Consider the following 21,581-nt stretch of genomic DNA (forward strand, 5'->3'; position numbering starts at 1 on the left):
CTCTGCGAAGGGCCTATCCATTTACTTTTATGTTGAGTCATCACCCTCTTATTAAAAAGCACTAGCTGGAGAGCACAGCCGTCATTTGCATTCATCCCTGTTAATTTATATTGGGTATGACTATGATTGGATCTCTTTTACCATGAATTACAATGTCTAGTCAGTCCTTGATCTTTAAAGGTGCTCTGCATTTATGTTTTGCGGTCTCAGAAAGGGCTAGCGAGATACCATCTTGTTATATCATATTATGATTGTTTTGAGAAAGTGTTGTCATCCAAGATTTATTATTATGACTTGCTAGCTGATTATGCTATTGATATGAGTAATGATGAGACCTGAGAATTATTGCAAATGTGGTTAGTTATGATCTATGCTGAAAACTTGAATGCTGGCTTGACATAGTTACAACAACAAGAGCAAACAGAGTTTGTAAAAGTTTTTCTTTCTTTTTTTCAGTTTGTCAATTGAAGTGCTTGAGGACAAGCAAGGGTTTAAGCTTGGGGGAGTTGATACGTCTCCGTAGTATCTACTTTTCCAAACACTTTTGCCCTTGTTTTGGACTCTATCTTGTATGATTTGAATGGAACTAACCCGGACTGACGTTGTTTTCAGCAGAATTACCATGGTGTTGTTTTATGTGCAGAAAACAAATATTCTCGGAATGACCTGAAACTCCACGGGAGGTCTTAGAAAAAATAATAAAAAATCCTCGCCAAATATGAAGACCAGGGGGCCCACACCCTTTCCACGAGGGTGGGGGCACCCCCCCCTAGGGCACGCCCCCTACCTCATGGGCCCCCTGTTGACCCTCGAAAGATGTTGCGATCCCCTATACTTGTGGGTTATCACTCCGCATTCTGACGAGCCTTGGCGAGTTCGGTATCTTGAACCAACGCATCGCGCTCCAAGGCCTCGCACTTCTTCACCGCGTCCTCGAGCTCCTGTTGGACCTTGTTGACTCGGGCCTTGAGCTTCTTCCGAGCGGCCTGCTCCTTGACAGCCTTCCCTTCGGCTTCGGCCAGGGCCTTTTTCAGGGCCTCGACCTCGGTCGTCGCCTTTGTACACATCATGGAATTTCGGTCACTGCATATCATTTTACCTTTTTTCGAATACATAATAGGTTATTACTTACCTTGTTTTTCCTGGAGCTGTCTGTTCACCTGGCCCAGCTCCTCCTCGGCCTCCGCCAGTTTCTGCTTCAGTCCGGAGACTTCAGCAGTATGCGAGGCTGCAGCCAACAGCGACGCCTGTGTTTACATTTCAGAAAAATTTAGTTAGTTTCCTGCAATAGGAGATTGATCCTCTGTCCGACTTTTCCTTGCCGAACACCGGACAGTGTCTCAGGGGCTACTGTCTACATTGGGATTTTCTCTTTTTTGCATCGCTTACCTCAAAACCTATCAGCAGGCTGTTGCAGGCTTCGGTTAGTCCGCTCTTGGCGGACTAAACCCTTTAAATTACCATGCCCATAAGGACACGGTGCTCATCCACAACAGAAGCGCCTCGCAACGCTTCCAGCAAATTGTCCGATGCCCCTGGTTGGACAGGGGTCACCGGCGGAATAGGCATCCGCCCTTCTTTCGAAGAAGGTTGCGTGCAGGATTCCGGAGCCGCATCGGTCTCCGGAATTGAGTCCGGCTGAGGGCCGAACAGAATACGACCCTCCCCACCAGTCTCCATGGGGATTGATTCTCCCTGGTGTCCGGCGACGGGGGTTTCGCCTTCTGGCGCCTCCGGAACCTGCCCCCGGTCTGGGAAGGTCCTTTGGGACACCACCTCGTCATCACCCTTGGCCGAGACAGAGTGAGCGGGCGGCGTGACATCCTAGCCATCTCCTTTGAATCTAGCGAACCCTCTGTCGAGGATCATGGGGAGCTGTCACAGGCCGGACTGCGATGGCATAATTTAAACATATTAATATTACAAAATGGAAAGGACAGGCATTTGGACGTGCATAAGGTTTTTGATACTTACGAGGCGGCCTGAGGCTTGGTCCTGGGGATTCGCTTCCGACTGCTATCGACGTCCCACGCGGAGTTATCCGCAAGGGAGCCCTTCCCCCTCTTGGGCACCTTCGCCTCCAAATTTGGGGAGGCCCCCCTTTTCTTCCTCCCCCCCCCCCAGGGAGGAGTCGCTTTCTTCCTCTTCCTCCTCGTCGTCTTAGGCGGCCGAAGAGTGAGTCTCATCTTCGGACGTCACGTCCGAAGCGCCTTTTCGGCGAAGGCCACCCCGGGCCCCCTTGGCCGTTTTCTTGGCCTTCTTCTCCGGCACATCATAAGGTGCCAGAAACAACATCTTCGTCAGAAGTGGGGTTTCTTGGTCTTCGGGCAGCGGAGTCGGACAGTTAATCCTGAAGGAAATATGCCCTAGAGGCAATAATAAAGTTATTATTTATTTCCTTATTTCATGATAAATGTTTATTATTCATGCTAGAATTGTATTAACCGGAAACAAAATACATGTGTGAATACATAGACAAACAGAGTGTCACTAGTATGCCTCTACTTGACTAGCTCATTAATCAAAGATGGTTATGTTTCCTAACCATAGACAAAGAGTTGTTATTTGATTAACGGGATCACATCATTAGGAGAATGATGTGATTGACTTGACCCATTCCGTTAGCTTAGCACTCGATCGTTTAGTATGTTGCTATTGCTTTCTTCATGACTTATACATGTTCCTATGACTATGAGATTATGCAACTCCCGTTTACCAGAGGAACACTTTGTGTGCTACCAAACGTCACAACGTAACTGGGTGATTATAAAGGAGCTCTACAGGTGTCTCCAAAGGTACATGTTGGGTTGGCGTATTTCGAGATTAGGATTTGTCACTCCGATTGTCGGAGAGGTATCTCTGGGCCCTCTCGGTAATGCACATCACATAAGCCTTGCAAGCATTACAACTAATTAGTTAGTTGCAAGATGATGTATTACGAAACGAGTAAAGAGACTTGCCGGTAACGAGATTGAACTAGGTATTGAGATACCGACGATCGAATCTCGGGCAAGTAACATACCGATGACAAAGGGAACAACGTATGTTGTTATGCGGTCTAACCGATAAAGATCTCCGTAGAATATGTGGGAACCAATATGAGCATCCAGGTTTCGCTATTGGTTATTGACCGGAGACATGTCTCGGTCATGTCTACATTGTTCTCGAACCCGTAGGGTCCGCACGCTTAAGGTTTTGATGACAGTTATATTATGAGTTTATGCATTTTGATGTACCGAAGTTTGTTCGGAGTCCCGGATGTGATCACAGACATGACGAGGAGTCTCGAAATGGTCGAGACATAAAGATTGATATATTGGAAGCCTATATTTGGATATCGGAAGTGTTCCGGGTGAAATCGGGATTCATAAAATGTTTGTGATTAAAAAAAATGTTCGTCGATTCTAGAAATTTTCTCCTATTCAAGATTTTTTTTAATGTTCACAATTTTTTCTATTTTTTTGCAAATAGTATAAAATGTTCACGAATTAAAAAAATTGTCATGGTTTTCGAAAATGTTAGAAAATCTGTAAATAATGTTCACGTATTTTAAAAATGTTCACGAGTTTTAATTTTTTTAAAAAAAAATTGTTCACCATTTCACGAAAATGAGAGTGATAGTGTATCTCGGCGATGCAGCAAAATATGATCATGCCCATTTAAGATTATGATTTTTTTTCCAGTTACAACAGATGGGCCCTTTTTGCTAGCGATGATCAGTAAAATGCGTTATGGTGGCTTTTCCTCAAATAAAATAACCACGGCACTTTTAGATCGGAGAGACCATTCGGTACATCTTTCATGTTCCACCTCCCTTGCCGAGAAGTGGCTACCGAAGAAGACTTGATAAAAAACGAAAAAAAAAGGTGGCGTTGGAAGAAAGCTGACAAGTCATATTTTACTCTTGTGGCTTAAAAAAAATAGGAAGGCACACATCAGGTATGGTACACATCATTGCAAACATGATAGAACCTATGGCTGAGGCATAGGGAATGACTTTCATTTTCTCTCTATCTTCTGTAGTGGTCGGGAATTGAGTCTGACTCAACTTCACACCTTGTAACACATGCAAGAACCCTTTTTTTGCTTGATCCATTTTGAACTTCTTCAAAACTTTATCAAGGTATGTGCTTTGTGAAAGTCCAATTAAGCGTCATGATCTATCTCTATAGATCTTGATGCCCAATATATAAGCAGCTTCACCGAGGTCCTTCATTGAAAAATTCTTATTCAAGTATCCTTTTATGCTATTCAGAAATTCAGTATCATTTCCGGTCAACAATATGCCATCCACATATAATATCATAAATGCTACAGAACTCCCACTCACTTTCTTGTAAATACATGCTTCTCCAAAAGTCTGTATAAAACCATATGCTTTGATCACACTATCAAAGCGTATATTCCAACTCCGAGATGCTTGCACCAGTCCATAAATAGATCGCTGGAGCTTGCACACTTTGTTAGCACCTTTTGGATTGACAAAACCTTCCGGTTGCATCATATACAACTCTTCTTTAAGATATCCATTAAGGAATGCAGTTTTGACATCCATTTGCCAAATTTCATAATCATAAAATGCAGCAATTGCTAACATGATTCGGATGGACTTAAGCATCGCTACGGGTGAGAAGGTCTCATCGTAGTCAACTCCTTGAACTTGTCGAAAATCTTTCGCAACAAGTCGAGCTTTGTAGACAGTAACATTATCTTCAGCGACAGTCTTCTTGAAGATCCATTTATTCTCTATGGCTTTCCGATCATCGGGCAAGTCAACCAAAGTCCACACTTTGTTCTCATACATGGATCCCATCTCAGATTTCATGGCCTCAAGCCATTTTGCGGAATCTAGGCTCATCATCGCTTCCTCATAGTTCATAGGTTCGTCATGGTCAAGAACATGACTTCCAGAACAGGATTAGCATACCACTCTGGAGCGGATCTTACTGTGGTTGACCTACGAGGTTCGGTAGTAACTTGATCAAAAGTTTCATGATCATCATCATTAGCTTCCTCACTAATTGGTGTAGGAATCACTGTAACTGATTTCTATGATGAACTACTTTCCAATAAGGGAGAAGGTACAGTTACCTCATTGTCGGTGTCAAAACCGGCGGATCTCGTGTAGGGGGTCCCAAACTGTGCGTCTAAGGCGGATAGTAACAGGAGGCAGGGGACACGATGTTTACCCAGGTTCGGGCCCTCTTGATGGAGGTAATACCCTACGTCCTGCTTGATTGTTCTTGATGATATGAGTATTACAAGAGTTGATCTACCATGAGATCGTAGAGGCTAAACCCTAGAAGCTAGCCTATGGTATGATTGTCTGTTGTCCTATGGACTAAACCCTCCGGTTTATATAGACACCGGAGGGGGCTAGGGTTACACAGAGTTGGTTACAAGGGAGGAGATCTACATATCCGTATTGCCTAGCTTGCCTTCCACGCCAAGGAGAGTCCCATCCGGACACGGGACGAAGTCTTCAATCTTGTATCTTCATAGTCCAATAGTCCGGCCAAAGGATATAGTCTGGCTGTCCGGAGACCCCCTAATCCAGGAATCCCTCACTCATCAAGTTCTACTTTCCTCCCACTCACTTCTTTCGAGAGAAACTCCTTCTCTAGAAAGGATGCATTCTTAGCAACGAATATCCTGCCTTCGGATCTGTGATAGAAGGTGTACCCAACAATCTCCTTTGGGTATCCTATGAAGACAAATTTCTCCGATTTGGTTTCGAGCTTATCGGGTTGGAGCTTTTTCACATAAGCATCGCAGCCCCAAACTTTAAGAAACGACAACTTGGGTTTCTTGCCAAACCATAGTTCATATGGTGTCGTCTCAACGGATTTTGATGGTGCCCTATTTAACATGAATGCAGCCGTCTATAAAGCATAACCCTAAAATGGTAGCAGTAAATCAGTAAGAGACATCATAGATCGCACCATATCTAATAAAGTGTGGTTACGACGCTCGGACACACCATTACGCTGTGGTATTCCAGGTGGCGTGAGTTGCGAAACTATTCCGCATTGTTTCAAATGAAGACCAAACTCATAACTCAAATATTCACCTCCACAATCAGATCATAGAAACTTAATTTTCTTGTTATGACTATTTTCAACTTCACTCTGAAATTCTTTGAACTTTTCAAATGTTTCAGACTTATGTTTCATCAAGTAGATATACCCATATCTGCTCAAATCACCTGTGAAGGTCAGAAAATAACGATACCCGCCACGAGCATCAACACTCATCAGACCGCATACATCAGTATGTATTATTTCCAATAAGTCTGTTGCTCGTTCCATTGTTCCAGAGAACGGAGTCTTAGTCATCTTGCCCATGAGGCATGGTTCGCAAGAATCAAGTGATTCCAAAAGCCCATCAGCATGGAGTTTCTTCATGCTACACCAATATGACCTAAACGGCAGTGCCACAAATAAGTTGCACTATCATTATTAAACTTATATCTTTTGGCTTCAATAATATGAATATGTGTATCACTACTATCGATATTAAATAAAAATAGACCACTCATTAAGGGTGCATGACCATAAAAGATATTACTCATATAAATAGAACAACCATTATTCTCTGATTTAAATGAATAACCATCTCGCATCAAACAAGATCCAGATATAATGTTCATGCTTAACGCTGGCACCAAATAACAATTATTCAGGTCTAATACTAATCTCGAAGGTAGATGTAGAGGTAGCGTGCCGACGGCAATCACATCAACTTTGGAACCATTTCCCACGCGCATTGTCACCTCGTCCATAGCCAATCTTCGCTTAATTTGTAGTCCCTGTTTCGAGTTGGAAATATTAGCAACAGAACCAATATCAAATACCTAGGCGCTACTGCGAGCATTAGTAAGGTACACATCAATAACATGTATATCAAATATACCTTTCACTTTGCCATCCATCTTATCCGCCAAATACTTGGGGTAGTTCCGCTTCTAGTGACCAGTCCCTTTGCAGGAGAAGCACTCAATCTCAGGCTTGGGTCCAAACTTGGGCTTCTTCACTTGAGCAGCAACTTGCTTGCCGTTCTTCTTGAAGTTCCCCTTCTTCCCTTTGCCCTTTTTCTTGAAACTAGTGGTCTTGTTAAGCATCAACACTTGATGCTCCTTTTTGATTTCTACCTCCGCAGCCTTAAGCATTGCGAAGAGCTCGGGAATTATCCTATCCATCCCTTGCATATTATAGTTCATCATGAAGCTTTTGTAGCTTGGTGGCAGTGATTGAAGAACTCTGTCAATGACACTATCATCAGGAAGATTAACTCCCAGTTGAGTCAAGTGGTTGTGGTACCCAGACATTCTGAGTACATGTTCACTGACAGAACTATTCTCCTCCATCTTGCAGCTATAGAACTTATTGGAGACTTCATATCTCTCAATCCGAGCATTTGCTTGAAATATTAACTTCTACTCCTGGTACATCGCATATGCTCCATGACGTTTAAAACATCGTTGAAGTCCCGATTCTAAGTCGTAAAGCTTGGCACACTGAACTATCAAATAGTCATCAGCTTTGCTCTGCTAGACGTTCATAACATTTGGTGTTGCTCCGCAGCGGGCTTTGCACCTAGCGGTGCTTCCAGGACGTAATTCTTCTGTGCAGCAATGAGGATAATCCTCAAGTTACGGACCCAGTCCGTGTAGTTGCTATCATCATCTTTCAACTTAGCTTTCTCTAGGAACGCATTAAAATTGAACAGAACAACAGCACAGGCCATTTATCTACAACAACATAGACATGCAAAATACTATCAGGTACTAAGTTCATGATAAATTAAAGTTCAATTAATCATATTACTTAAGAACTCCCACTTAGATAGACATCTCTCTAGTCATCTAAATGATCACGTGATCCATATCAACTAAACCATGTCCGATCATCACGTGAGATGGAGTAGTTTTCAATGGTGAACATCACTATGTTGATCCTATCTACTATATGATTCACGCTCGACCTTTCGGTCTCAGTGTTTCGAGGCCATATCTGCATATGCTAGGCTCGTCAAGTTTAACCCAAGTATTCTGCTTGTGCAAAACTGGCTTGCACCCATTGTATGTGAACGTAGAGCTTATCACACCCCATCATCACGTGGTGTCTCGGCACGACGAACCGTAGCAACGGTGCATACTCAGGGAGAACACTTATACCTTGAAATTTAGTGAGAGATCATCTTATAATGCTACCACCGTACTAAGCAAAATAAGATGCATAAAGGATAAACATCACATGCAATCAAAATAAGTGATATGATATGGCCATCATCATCTTGTGCCTTTGATCTCCATCTCCAAAGCACCGTCATGATCACCATCATCACTGGCTTGACACCTTGATCTCCATCGTAGCATCATTTTCGTCTCGCCAACTATTGCTTCTATGACTATCGCTACTGCTTAGTGATAAAGTAAAGCAATTACATAGCGATTGCATTTCATACAATAAAGCGACAACCATATGGCTCTTGCCAGTTGCTGATAACTGTGTTACAAAACATGATCATCTCATACAACAATTTGTATAATCATGCCTTACCATATCACATCACAACATGCCCTGCAAAAACAAGTTAGACATCCTCTACTTTGTTGTTGCAAATTTTACGTGGCTGCTACGGGCTTAGCAAGAACCGTTCTTACCTACGCATCAAAAACCACAACGATTTTTCATCAAGTGTGTTGTTTTAACCTTCAACAAGGACCGGGCATAGTTACACTTGATTCAACTAAAACTGGAGAAACAGACACCCACTAGCCACCTGTGTGCGAAGCACGTCGGTAGAACCAGTCTCATGAACACGGTCATGTAATGTTGGTCTGGGCCGCTTCCAATAATACCACCGAATCAAAGTATGACATGCTGATAAGTAGTATGACTATTATCACCCACAACTCTTTGTGTTCTACTCGTGCATATAACATCTACGCATAGACCTGGCTCGGATGCCACTGTTGGGGAACGCAGTATTTCAAAAAAATTCCTATGATCACGCAAGATCTATCTAGGAGATGCATAGCAATGAGAGGGTAGAGTGTGTCTATGTACCCTCGTAGACCGAAAGCGGAAGCGTTAAGTAACACGGTTGATGTAGTCGAACGTCTTCGCGATCCAACCGATCAAGTACCGAACGCACGGCATCTCCGCGATCTGCACACATTCAGCTCGCTAACGTCCCTCATACTCTTGATCCAGCTGAGGCCGAGGGTGAGTTGCGTCAGCACGACGGCGTGTTGACAGTGATGATGAAGTTACTAACGCAGGGTTTTGCCTAAGCACTACGACAATATGACCGAGGTGGAAAACGGTGAAGGGGGGCACCGCACACGGCTAAAGATCAACTTGTGTGTCTATGGGGTGCCCCCTCCCCCGTATATAAAGGAGGGGAGGAGGAGGCTGGCCGGCCACAAGGGGTGCACCAAGGGGGAGGAATCCTACTCCTAGTAGGAGTAGGTTTCCCCCTTTCCTAGTCCAATGTAACGCCCCAGATATAACTTTCCCAATTTGTACTCCAACTCTTGCCGTTTCCGGCGTTAAGTTATATTTATTTCCTCGGGTTCGGGTCTTTGTCTCCGTGTGTTGTTTTCGTTTTCATGCATCTCATATCATGTCATCATGTGCATTGCATTTGCATACATGTTCATCTCATGCATTCGAGCTTTTTCCCCGTTGTCCGTTTTGTATTCCGGCGCTTCGTTCTCCTCCGGTGGTCATTTCTAGCTTTCTTTCGTGTGTGGGGATTAAACATTTCCGGATTGGACCGAGACTTGCCATGCGGCCTTGGTTTACTACCGGTAGACCGCCTGTCAAGTTTCGTATCATTTGGACTTCGTTTGATACTCCAACGGTTAACCGAGGGACCGAAAAGGCCTCGTGTGTGTTGCAGCCCAACACCCCTCAAATTTGGCCCAAAACCCACCAACCTCTGCTCCATGTCCTAGAGCGTTCGATCACGATCGCGTGGCCGAAAACCACACCTCATTTGGACTCTCCTAGCTCTACTTATGCCTATTTATACCCCCTCCATTCGGATCTTCTTCCCCGTCCAAACCCTAGTCTAAAAAAAACTCCAGATCCGCGCCGACGGACGTGTCCGCCCCGGCCGGACAACGTCCGCCGCCTCTGCCCGCACCAACCGTCCGCCGCCACGTGTCCCCCGCGGGACCGCTTCGCCGCCGGCCCGGGAGGCCCGAAGCCGGCCCCCGAGCCCAACTCCGCCGCCCGCCGCCGCCTGTCTTCTTCCCCGCGCCCGACCACCGCCCGCGGCCACCATCGCCGGCCGGCGACCGCCGCAACTCGCCGATGCGCGAGCCGCGCCCCGCCGCCGCCTGCCTCGCCTCGGGTCACCGCCCGAGCCGGCGCCGCCCTTCGCCGCCGGCGCGCCGCCGCGGCCCCGTCCTCGGCCTCTCCTACCACTCCCCCGCTGCTCCGGCCTCCTCCCGCGTCCCCGGCGAGCTCCAAGTCCGGCGAGCGGCGCCAACGAACCTCGAAGAACGCGCCGTGAACAGTGTCGTGAACAGTACCCGCGAGATCCCGATCTGGATCTGAGTTCTCGGTTGACTTTTTCGTCCCTAACCCTAATTTTTTATGCCTACTTTGACCGCCCGTAACTTTGCATCCGTAGCTCCGATTTGGGCATATAATATATCAAAATGTTCGCCTCGACGAGTACATCATTTCGTTACATTGCATAATTTTCATTTGAGTTCATCTTGGTGCCCAAAATGCTGTTAGAAGGAGGCTTCGTGAGTTAATTGTCAGATCTGCTAGTTCATCTTAGACTTTTGTCATTTTTGCCATGATTATTGTGTGCATGCTATGCCTGTGAGTCCTTCATATGTTTTGTTAAGCATTTTGTCTTCTTTCCAGAGGTGCAACCCATGCATTTTTAGGATGTGTGTGGTGACTTGTGCAAGCTTACAAAGTGAGGCACCCGGTAAATCTGTTTTCAGGGACTCAGTTGTTTTCACTAAGTCTGGGATATTTTAGTTCATGATGCCATATGTTCAGCTTGTTTCCTAATGATCCGTACCTCTTTTGAGGATGATCAGTAAGGGACTTTTGTTATTCATGTTATGCTCTATACATCCATGTCTTTGTTTGCAATTATGGAGCACTCTAGCTTGAGTCAATCGAGCTCTACTTTTGCTTCATGGTGAATCTGGGCAGATCGTCAACTCGTTTGCGATTTTGCCGGCGTTGTTATAGTTGATCTGTGCATGCTATGCCATTGTTCTTGCCATGTCTATCTTGTATTTTGTGCCTTCTTAATGGATGTATGGCTGCCTTGCCATTACTTGCACCGTGGTGAGTGCATCGAGCTCGTTTACATGCCTTCGTGAGTTATATTTCAGCATGTCTCAGTTTTCACTAAGTCTGAAAACTGATTGTGTTTTAGCTATGTTCGTGTGCCCGTTAATATATTTTGTGATCCCTTTTGGCCCCAGGTCACTTTGGGACTTTTGTTAAGCTTGTTGAGTAGCTCCATGCCATGTTCTTACTTGTCATGTTCAGGTCATTTATCATGTTGTTTTGCTGCTCCGAAGAGAGCATCGTGATCTGAAATTTCAGACTAGTGTTAATTTCATCGTCTGGAATCTGTTTTGCATTTGCGTTTTTGCCATGCTTGTTTGAACCTCATAATGGATGATTTGGCCGTGGCTCAGTGCTAGTCTTTTGTTAAGCATCTTGTGTGCATCCCTGCCATGTATTTTGTTGTCATGTTTGGTGGCTGTAGCATGTTCATTTCGTTGCATTTAGATGCCTACTTGCTGTAAATCACAGACCGGTGTCATATCTTAAAACGCTTGCCATTTCCAAACCGTAACTCCGATTCCAATGATCTTTATATCGTTTTCAAGCGATTTCATCCCCTCTATCCAGTGGCACCCTTGGAATTCCAAGTTGAGGCCAGGTTCATGCATTTCCTGTCATATCTGGCATTTTACATCCCGCATCGCATCCCGCATAGCATATCATCATTTAATCATATTGCTTGGTCTTGCACGTGGTTGATTGTATCCTTGTTGCTTGTTTGTCTTGTTGGGTAGAGCCGGGAGACGAGTTCGTTACCGAGGAGCCCGTTGAGTTTGCTTGTGAGGATCCAGTCAACTCTGACAACTGTGCAGGCAAGATGATCATACCCTCGAAATCACTACTATCTTTGCTATGCTAGTTTGCTCGCTCTTGCTATGCCAATGCTACGATGCCTAACTTTTGCTTGTCAGCCTCCCAATTGCCATGTTGAACCTCTAACCCACCTTGTCCTAGCAAACCGTTGATTGGCTATGTTACCGCTTTGCTCAGCCCTTCTTATAGCGTTGCTAGTTGCAGGTGAAGATTGGAGCCGTTCCTTGTGGGAACATCATTTATTTACTTGTTGGGGATATCATTATATTGCCATGTTATCTTAATGCATCTATATACTTGGTAAAGGGTGGAAGGCTCGGCCTCTCGCCTAGTGTTTTGTTCCACCCTTGCCGCCATAGTTTCCGTCATATCGGTGTTATGTTCCCGGACTTTTGCGTTCCTTCCGCGGTTGGGTTATAATGGGAACCCCTTGATATTTCGCCTTGATTAAAGCTTGTCCAGCAATGCCCAACCTTGGTTTTACCATTTGCCACCTAGCCTTTTCTTTCCCTTGGGTTCTGCAGACTCAAGGGTCATCTTATTTTAACCCCCCCCCCCCCCGGGCCAGTGCTCCTCTGAGTGTTGGTCCAAACGAGCGATGTCCGGGGCTACCAGGGGCAACTCTGGGCTGGCCTACCCGTCATCTTGCTCATCTGAGTATGCCCTGAGAAAGAGATATGTGCAGCTCCTATCGGGATTTGTCGGCACATTCGGGCGGTGTTGCTGGTCTTGTTTTACCCTGTCGAAGTGTCTTGAGTTACCGAGATACCGAGTCTGATCGGAACGTCTTGGGAGGAGGTCTATTCCTTCGTTGACCGTGAGAGCTTGTCATGGGCTAAGTTGGGACTCCCCTGCAGGGATTGAACTTTCGAAAGCCGTGCCCGCGGTTATGGGCAGATGGGAATTTGTTAATGTCCGGTTGTAGATAACTTAAACCTTAATTAATTAAAATGAATCAACTGAGTGTGTTACCGTGATGGCCTCTTCTCGGCGGAGTCCGGGAAGTGGACACGGTGTTGGAGTAATGCTTGCGCAGGTTGTTCCTCTAGATTCTCGCTCGCGCCTTGCCTCCTCTTCTCGCTCTCTTTTGCGTATAAGTTAGCCACCACATATGCTAGTCGCTTGCTGCAGCTCCACATATATTCGCCTTATCCATTCCAATAAGCTTAAATAGTTTTGATCGCGAGGGTGCGAGATTGCTGAGTCCCCATGGCTCACAGATACTATAACTCCAGATGCAGGTCCAGGTGATTCCGCTCCAGGTGACGAGTACGAGCTCAAGTGGGAGTTCGACGAGGACTCTCAGCGTTATTATGTTTCCTTTCCCGATGATCAGTAGTGGTGTCTAGTTGGGGTTTGATTCAGGGCCTTGTCGCATATTGGGTTCTTTTCTATTTTGGCGCCGTAGTCGGGCCATGAGTGTCTGTTTGATGGATGTTATTTATGTATTCTGATGTGACGTGGCGAGTGTAAGCCAATTATGATCTTCCCCTTTTATTACATATTACATGGGTTGTTGTAATGATTGCCTGGCTTGCGACATTGCTTTCAATGCGGTTATGTCTCTAAGTCGTGCCTCGACACGTGGGAGCTATAGCCGCATCGAGGGCGTTACAAGTTGGTATCAGAGCCTTCCCCGACCTTAGGAGCCCCATTGCTTGATCGTTTTTAGCAGCCGAGTTGTGTCTAGAAAAATGTTTTGAGTCACTTAGGAATTATATATCGGAGAGCTTAGGAATTCTTTTTACTTCCCAGTCTCCTCATCGCTCTGGTAAGGCATCCTGACGTAGAGTTTTGACTCTTCTCTTCTCAAATTTCACTAAAAAAAATTTAGGATCACGCGAGTATCTTGGATTTGTTCCGATGGCTTATGATGAGAATACTGTCTTGGTGCCTCCTGTCAGGGGTTTAGTGGAAGTGTCCCGGGGAGTTGAGCTCTGAGGTGTTGTCATCATAATTTTATCGTTGCAATTCTGGAATACTTGAGATATGTTCGCCGACATCGAAAATCTCTTTTATGCAGTTCGTTGGTGAGATAACCTCGACGCCACCTAGTACTGGGGCGGGAGTTCGGGAGTATCGCCATAACTTGTATAACGGATGCTTTTCGAAGGTTGAGGTAGATGGTTTCCGAAGTTTTCTTGGTTATGTGTTGAAGGATGGATACAGCTGGATGTAGGATTTGCTAGTTTGGGTGAGATATTATGCTTCCCCTGTATCCCCAACACCTGATTGCATAACCGGAAAGGTTCGGGAATTTCATAGGTGGGAATTCTAGTAGCTCTAGTTCTTCTTCCACGGATATTGGTTTGAGATTGGGATTTCTTACCGATTATTCGTTCTTGATCCGTACCTTGTTGATTTATTTCTCTATCTTAATTCTACGTGGCTTCTCAATTTATGGATATGTGACCATTTGAAGAGGAATGCATTCGTTCATTTTGTTCGGATGTGAAGACTATATGTTGCAATTTTTCATTCCGTTGGATTCAGCTTCAATATTTATCTGTCAATGTGCTAATGGTGGTCAACCTCTTCAGGATGGCTCCTCCAACGCGCACGACTCCGAATCCTGATCCGCCACCGCCTCCACCTCCTCCAGAGGCATGGCAAGCTGTGATGGCCGCAACCAATGCAAACACTCAGCTGATCATGCAAATTCTTCAAGAGCGCAATCAAGGCAGTCAAGGGAATCAAGGCAGCAATCAGAGTCACTTTGCTACACTCAACCAGTTCCTTGCTAACGGGCCAAAGACTTTCAGTAATTGTGTTGGGGCAACTGATGCTGACGATTGGCTTGTGGATCTGTGTAAGCATTTCGAGTGCAGCAACGTCAGGCCTGAGGACTTTGTCAAGTTCGCTTCCTTCCAACTCAAAGATCAAGCTGTAGAATGGTTCCAGCAGTACAAGGACTCCAGAGGTGGACGTGTTATCACTTGGGATGATTTCCGTCGAGATTTCCGAGCTCATCACATTCCGCAGAGCATGGTTGAAAGCAAGCGTGAGGAATTCCGCAATCTGAAGCAAGGCTATTTGTCTGTCTATGACTACAACAAATTGTTTCAGAAGCTTGCCCGCTTTGCCAAGCAGGACGTGCCTGATGAGAAGAGCATGATTTATCAGTTCAGGGGTGGTCTCAGGGAAGATATTCAGCTCGCTCTTGTCCTCTTCGAGCCCTTGAGATACGATGAGTTCTACAACATGGCACTGAAGCAAGAGGCTGCTCAGTTGAGGTGTGATGCTTCCAGGAAGCGAGTCAGAGATGTTACTCCTTCTTCCTCTACTCAAGTGGCCAAGCAGCAGAAGTTCTGGCTTCCTCCTCCTTCGTTCCGTCAGCCGTATCAGCAGAAGAGCAAAGGTGGCAGTGGTTCTTCCCACCCACCCAACCCAGGCTTTCAGAACAAGACTTCATCTCAAGCTCCAAGATCGAGTGCTTCGTATCACCGTCCGCTTTCAGAGGTCACGTGCAACAAGTGCCAACAGAAGGGTCACTATGCCAACAAGTGTTTCAACCAGAGGCGTCTTCCTCCTCCTCCTCCTGTCAGATCGGCAAGTACAGCTGTGGTCAAGCATAACCCCAAGTCCGCCAAGGTCAACTTGCTGAATGCAGCTCAGGCAGAGGAATCACCAGATGTGATCATGGGTAACCTTCCTGTTAATGACATTCCCGCAAGAGTTCTTTTTGATACTGGTGCATTTTTATCATTTTTGTCGAAGCCTTTTGCATCCATGCATGATGTTCATACTATTGATTTGCCTAAGCCGATAGCGGTTTCTTCTCCGGGTTTGTTCATGAACACCAAAATGATGGCTCCGGATGTTTCTATCACATTGGGTGACTACAAGTTTCTTTCTTCTCCTATGGTGCTTGGTAACTCAGATATTGATCTTATTCTCGGAATGGATTGGCTTTCTAAGCACAAGGCACATCTTGATTGTGCAGCCAGGCAGATTCTATTGACTCATTCGTCTGAGGATGCAATTATCTTTGCCGCTCGGGATAATACCATTCGTCTGTTTTCTCTCAATGAGAAGGGTGAATTGGATGCCATCTCGCAAATTCCAGTCGTTTGCGAATATCAAGACGTCTTTCCAGAAGAGCTCCCAGGAATGCCTCCGCACCGGCCAGTTGAATTCGTTATTGAACTTGAGCCTGGCACGGAACCTGTGTGCAAACGCCCTTACAAGCTCGGACCTGAAGAATTGAAGGAGTTGAAGAAGCAACTCGATGAGCAAGAAAGATTGGGTCTCATCCGGCCTAGTACTTCTCCGTGGGGTTGTGGTGTTCTTTTTGTGAAGAAGAAGGATGGAACGGACCGACTTTGTGTTGATTACCGTCCAGTGAACAAGAAGACCATCAAGAACAAATACCCACTTCCCAACATCAATGAGCTGTTCGAACAACTCAAAGGTGCCCAAGTATTCTCCAAGCTTGATCTCCGTATGGGCTATCACCAGATTCGCATTCGTGAAGAAGATATTCCCAAGACAGCATTCAGAACAAGCTTTGGTTCATATGAATACACTGTCATGTCTTTTGGCCTCGTCAACGCTCCTCCGATGTTCTCTCGCATGATGAACTTCATCTTCAATGCCTACACCAATGACTTCGTTTTGGTCTATCTCGATGACATTCTGGTTTTCTCCAAGAACAAGGAAGATCATGTCAAGCACTTGCGTTTGGTTCTTGATAAGCTCAGGGAACATCAGTTCTATGCCAAGTTCTCCAAGTGTGAATTTTGGCTCGATGAGGTTCTTTATCTTGGTCATATCATCTCTGCCAAGGGCATTTCCGTGAATCCCGAGAAGGTTTCCGCGATTGTGAATTGGGAACCTCCTCAGAATGTGAAGCAACTCCGCAGTTTTCTCGGTCTCGCAAGCTATTGCCGAAGATTCGTTGAAAACTTTTCTAAGATCACGAAGCCTCTCTCAAATCTTCTTCAGAAGCACGTCAAGTATGTTTGGTCTCCGGAGTGTGATATTGCTTTCAACACTTTGAAAGAGAAGTTGATCACTGCTCCAGTTCTGACTTCGCCTGATGAATCCAAGCCGTACGAGGTTTTTTGTGATGCCTCTCTCCAAGGTCTTGGCGCAGTTTTGATGCAAGAGAAGAAAGTTGTTGCTTATACATCTCGCCAGTTGAAGCCTAATGAGAAGAACTACCCCACTCATGATCTCGAGTTGGCGGCAGTTGTGCATGCTCTTTTGACTTGGAGACATCTTCTATTGGGAAGAAAAGTGGACATTTTCACTGATTACAAGAGTCTCAAGTACATCTTCACTCAGCCTAATCTCAACCTAAGGCAAACTCGATGGGTCGAAATGATTCAAGAGTATAATCCGAGTATTGAGTATACTCCAGGCAAGGCCAATGTGATTGCTGACGCTTTGAGCAGAAAGGCCTACTGCAACAGTCTGATTCTCAAGCCTTATCAACCCGAGCTTTGTGAGGCTTTCCGCAAGCTTAATCTGCAAGTTGTTTCTCAAGGTTTCCTTGCCAACCTTCAAGTCTCTCCTACCTTAGAAGACCAGATTCGCCAAGCCCAACTTCTTGATGCTATGGTGAAAAAGGTGAAGATTGGGATTGCCAAGAGTCAGTCCAAGTACAAGTGCTACCGCCTTGATGACAAGGACACTCTCTTCTTCGAGGATCGTATTGTTGTGCCCAAAGGTGAACTTCGTAATGTGATCATGAACGAGGCTCTCAATTCTCTCCTCTCCATCCACCCTGGGAGCACGAAGATGTATCAGGACCTCAAGCAAGCTTATTGGTGGACTCGAATGAAGCGCGAGATCGCTCAATTCGTGAATAAATGTGATGTCTGCAGAAGAGTGAAGGCAGAACACCAAAGGCCAGCTGGTCTCCTCCAACCTCTTGCCATTCCAGAATGGAAGTTTGACCACATTGAAATGGACTTCGTGACTGGGTTTCCAAAGTCCAAGCGTGGCAATGATGCTATATTCATCGTCATCGACAAGCTCACCAAAGTGGCTCATTTTCTGCCTATCAAATAGTCGATCACTGCAGCTCAATTGGCGGAACTCTATACCTCCCGCATTGTCTCTCTGCACGGTATTCCTCAAGTGATATCTTCAGATCGTGGCAGCATCTTTACCTCGAAGTTTTGGGATTCTTTCCAGAAGGCCATGGGCACCAACATCCGCTTCAGCACTGCTTTCCATCCTCAAACAAGCGGTCAAGTCGAGTGTGTCAACCAGATTCTTGAAGATATGCTCAGGACTTGTGTGATCTCCTTCGGCATGAAGTGGGAGGATTGTCTTCCTTATGCTGAATTCTCATACAACAACAGTTTTCAAGCAAGTTCGGGCAAGGCCCCTTTTGAAATTCTGTATGGCAGGAAGTGCCGTACCCCTCTCAACTGGTCTGAAATCGGTGAACGTCAGCTGCTGGGTAATGACTTAATCACAGAAGCAGAAGAAATGTGTAAAGTCATTCGTGATAACCTCAAAGCAGCCCAATCCCGCCAGAAGAGCTACTATGATAGTAAGCACCGTGATTTGGCTTTCGAGATCGGAGATCATGTTTACCTCCGTGTCTCTCCGATGAAAGGTACTCGTCGCTTCGGTATCAAAGGGAAGCTTGCCCCTAGATACGTGGGACCTTTCAAGATTGTCAGCAAGAGAGGCGACCTCGCCAATCAACTCGAGCTTCCTTCAAACTTTGCAAATGTTCATGATGTGTTCCATGTCTCTCAGCTTCGAAAGTGCTTCAAGACTCCTGACCGCACCGTCAACTTCGAGGACATTGAGCTCCAAGAAGATCTCTCTTATCGTGAGCACCCAGTTGCTATTCTTAAAGAGACTGAACGCAACACTCGCAACAAGTCAATCAAATTTCTCAAAGTCAAGTGGTCACACCATTCCGACCGTGAAGCTACCTGGGAACGCGAGGATCACCTCCGTACTGAGTACCCGGAGTTCTTTCAGTCCTAGATCTCGGGACAAGATCTTTTCGTAGTGGTGGAGTGTTGTAACGCCCCAGATATAACTTTCCCAATTTGTACTCCAACTCTTGCTGTTTCCGGTGTTAAGTTATATTTATTTCCCCGGGTTCGGGTCTTTGTCTCCGTGTGTTGTTTTCGTTTTCATGCATCTCATACCATGTCATCATGTGCATTGCATTTGCATACGTGTTCATCTCATGCATTCGAGCTTTTTCCCCGTTGTCCGTTTTGCATTCCGGCGCTTCGTTCTCCTCCGGTGGTCATTTCTAGCTTTCTTTCATGTGTGGGGATTAAACATTTCCGGATTGGACCGAGACTTGCCATGCGGCCTTGGTTTACTACCGGTAGACCGCCTGTCAAGTTTCGTATCATTTGGACTTCGTTTGATACTCCAACGGTTAACCGAGGGACCGAAAAGGCCTCGTGTGTGTTGCAGCCCAACACCCCTCAAATTTGGCCCAAAACCCACCAAACTCTGCTCCATGTCCTAGAGCGTTCGATCACGATCGCGTGGCCGAAAACCACACCTCATTTGGACTCTCCTAACTCTACTTATGCCTATTTATACCCCCTCCATTCGGATCTTCTTCCCCGTCCAAACCCTAGTCTAAAAAAAAAAACTCCAGATCCGCGCCGACGGACGTGTCCGCCCCGGCCGGACAACGTCCGCCGCCTCTGCCCGCACCAATCGTCCGCCGCCACGTGTCCCCCGCGGGACCGCTTCGCCGCCGGCCCGGGAGGCCCGAAGCCGGCCCCCGAGCCCAACTCCGCCGCCCGCCGCCGCCTGTCTTCTTCCCCGCGCCCGACCACCGCCCACGGCCACCATCGCCGGCCGGCGACCGCCGCAACCCGCCGGCGCGCGAGCCGCACCCCGCCGCCGCCTGCCTTGCCTCGAGTCGCCGCCCGAGCCGGCGCCGCCCTTCGCCGCCGGCGCGCCGCCACGGCCCCGTCCCCGGCCTCTCCTACCACTCCCCCGCTGCTCCGGCCTCCTCCCGCGTCCCCGGTGAGCTCCAAGTCCGGCGAGCGGCGCCGACGAACCTCGAAGAACGCGCCATGAACAGTACCCGCGAGATCCCGATCTGGATCTGAGTTCTCGGTTGACTTTTTCGTTCCTAACCCTAATTTTTAATGCCTACTTTGACCGCCCGTAACTTTGCATCCGTAACTCCGATTTAGGCATATAATATATCAAACTGTTCGCCTCGACGAGTACATCATTTCATTACATTGCATCATTTTCATTTGAGTTCATCTTGGTGCCCAAAATGCTGTTAGAAGGAGGCTTCGTGAGTTAATTGTCAGATCTGCTAGTTCATCTTAGACTTTTGTCATTTTTGCCATGATTATTGTGTGCATGCTATGCCTGTGAGTCCTTCATATGTTTTGTTAAGCATTTTGTTTTCTTTCCAGAGGTGCAACCCATGCATTTTTAGGATGTGTGTGGTGACTTGTGCAAGCTTGCAAAGTGAGGCACCCGATAAATCTGTTTTCAGGGACTCGGTTGTTTTCACTAAGTCTGGGATATTTTAGTTCATGATGCCATATGTTCAGCTTGTTTCCTAATGATCCGTACCTCTTTTGAGGATGATCAGTAAGGGACTTTTGTTATTCATGTTATGCTCTATCCATCCATGTCTTTGTTTGCAATTATGGAGCACTCTAGCTTGAGTCAATCGAGCTCTACTTTTGCTTCATGGTGAATCTGGGCAGATCGTCAACTCGTTTGCGATTTTGCCGGCGTTGTTATAGTTGATCCGTGCATGCTATGCCATTCTTCTTGCCATGTCTATATTGTATTTTGTGCCTTCTTAATGGATGTATGCCTTCCTTGCCATGACTTGCACCATGGTGAGTGCATCGAGCTCGTTTACATGCCTTCGTGAGTTATATTTCAGCATGTCTCAGTTTTCACTAAGTCTGAAAACTGATTGTGTTTTAGCTATGTTCGTGTGCCCGTTAATATATTTTGTGATCCCTTTTGGCCCCAGGTCACTTTGGGACTTTTATTAAGCTTGTTGAGTAGCTCCATGCCATGTTCTTACTTGTCATGTTCAGGTCATTTATCATGTTGTTTTGCTGCTCCGAAGAGAGCATCGTGATCTGAAATTTCAGACTAGTGTTAATTTCACAAGTCTGGAATCTATTTTGCATTTGCGTTTTTGCCATGCTTGTTTGAACCTCATAATGGATGATTTGGCCGTGGCTCAGTGCTAGTCTTTTGTTAAGCATCTTGTGTGCATCCCTGCCATGTATTTTGTTGTCATGTTTGGTGGCTGTAGCATGTTCATTTCGTTGCATTTAGATGCCTACTTGCTGTAAATCGCAGACCGGTGTCATATCTTAAAACGCTTGCCATTTCCAAACCGTAACTCCGATTCCAATGATCTTTATATCGTTTTCAAGCGATTTCATCCCCTCTATCCAGTGGCACCCTTGGGATTCCAAGTTGAGGCCAGGTTCATGC

This window comes from Triticum urartu, chromosome 1A, assembly GCF_056163025.1.
Source record: "Triticum urartu cultivar PI428250 chromosome 1A, HENAU_Tu73, whole genome shotgun sequence".
In the NCBI taxonomy this organism is placed as follows: domain Eukaryota; kingdom Viridiplantae; phylum Streptophyta; class Magnoliopsida; order Poales; family Poaceae; genus Triticum; species Triticum urartu.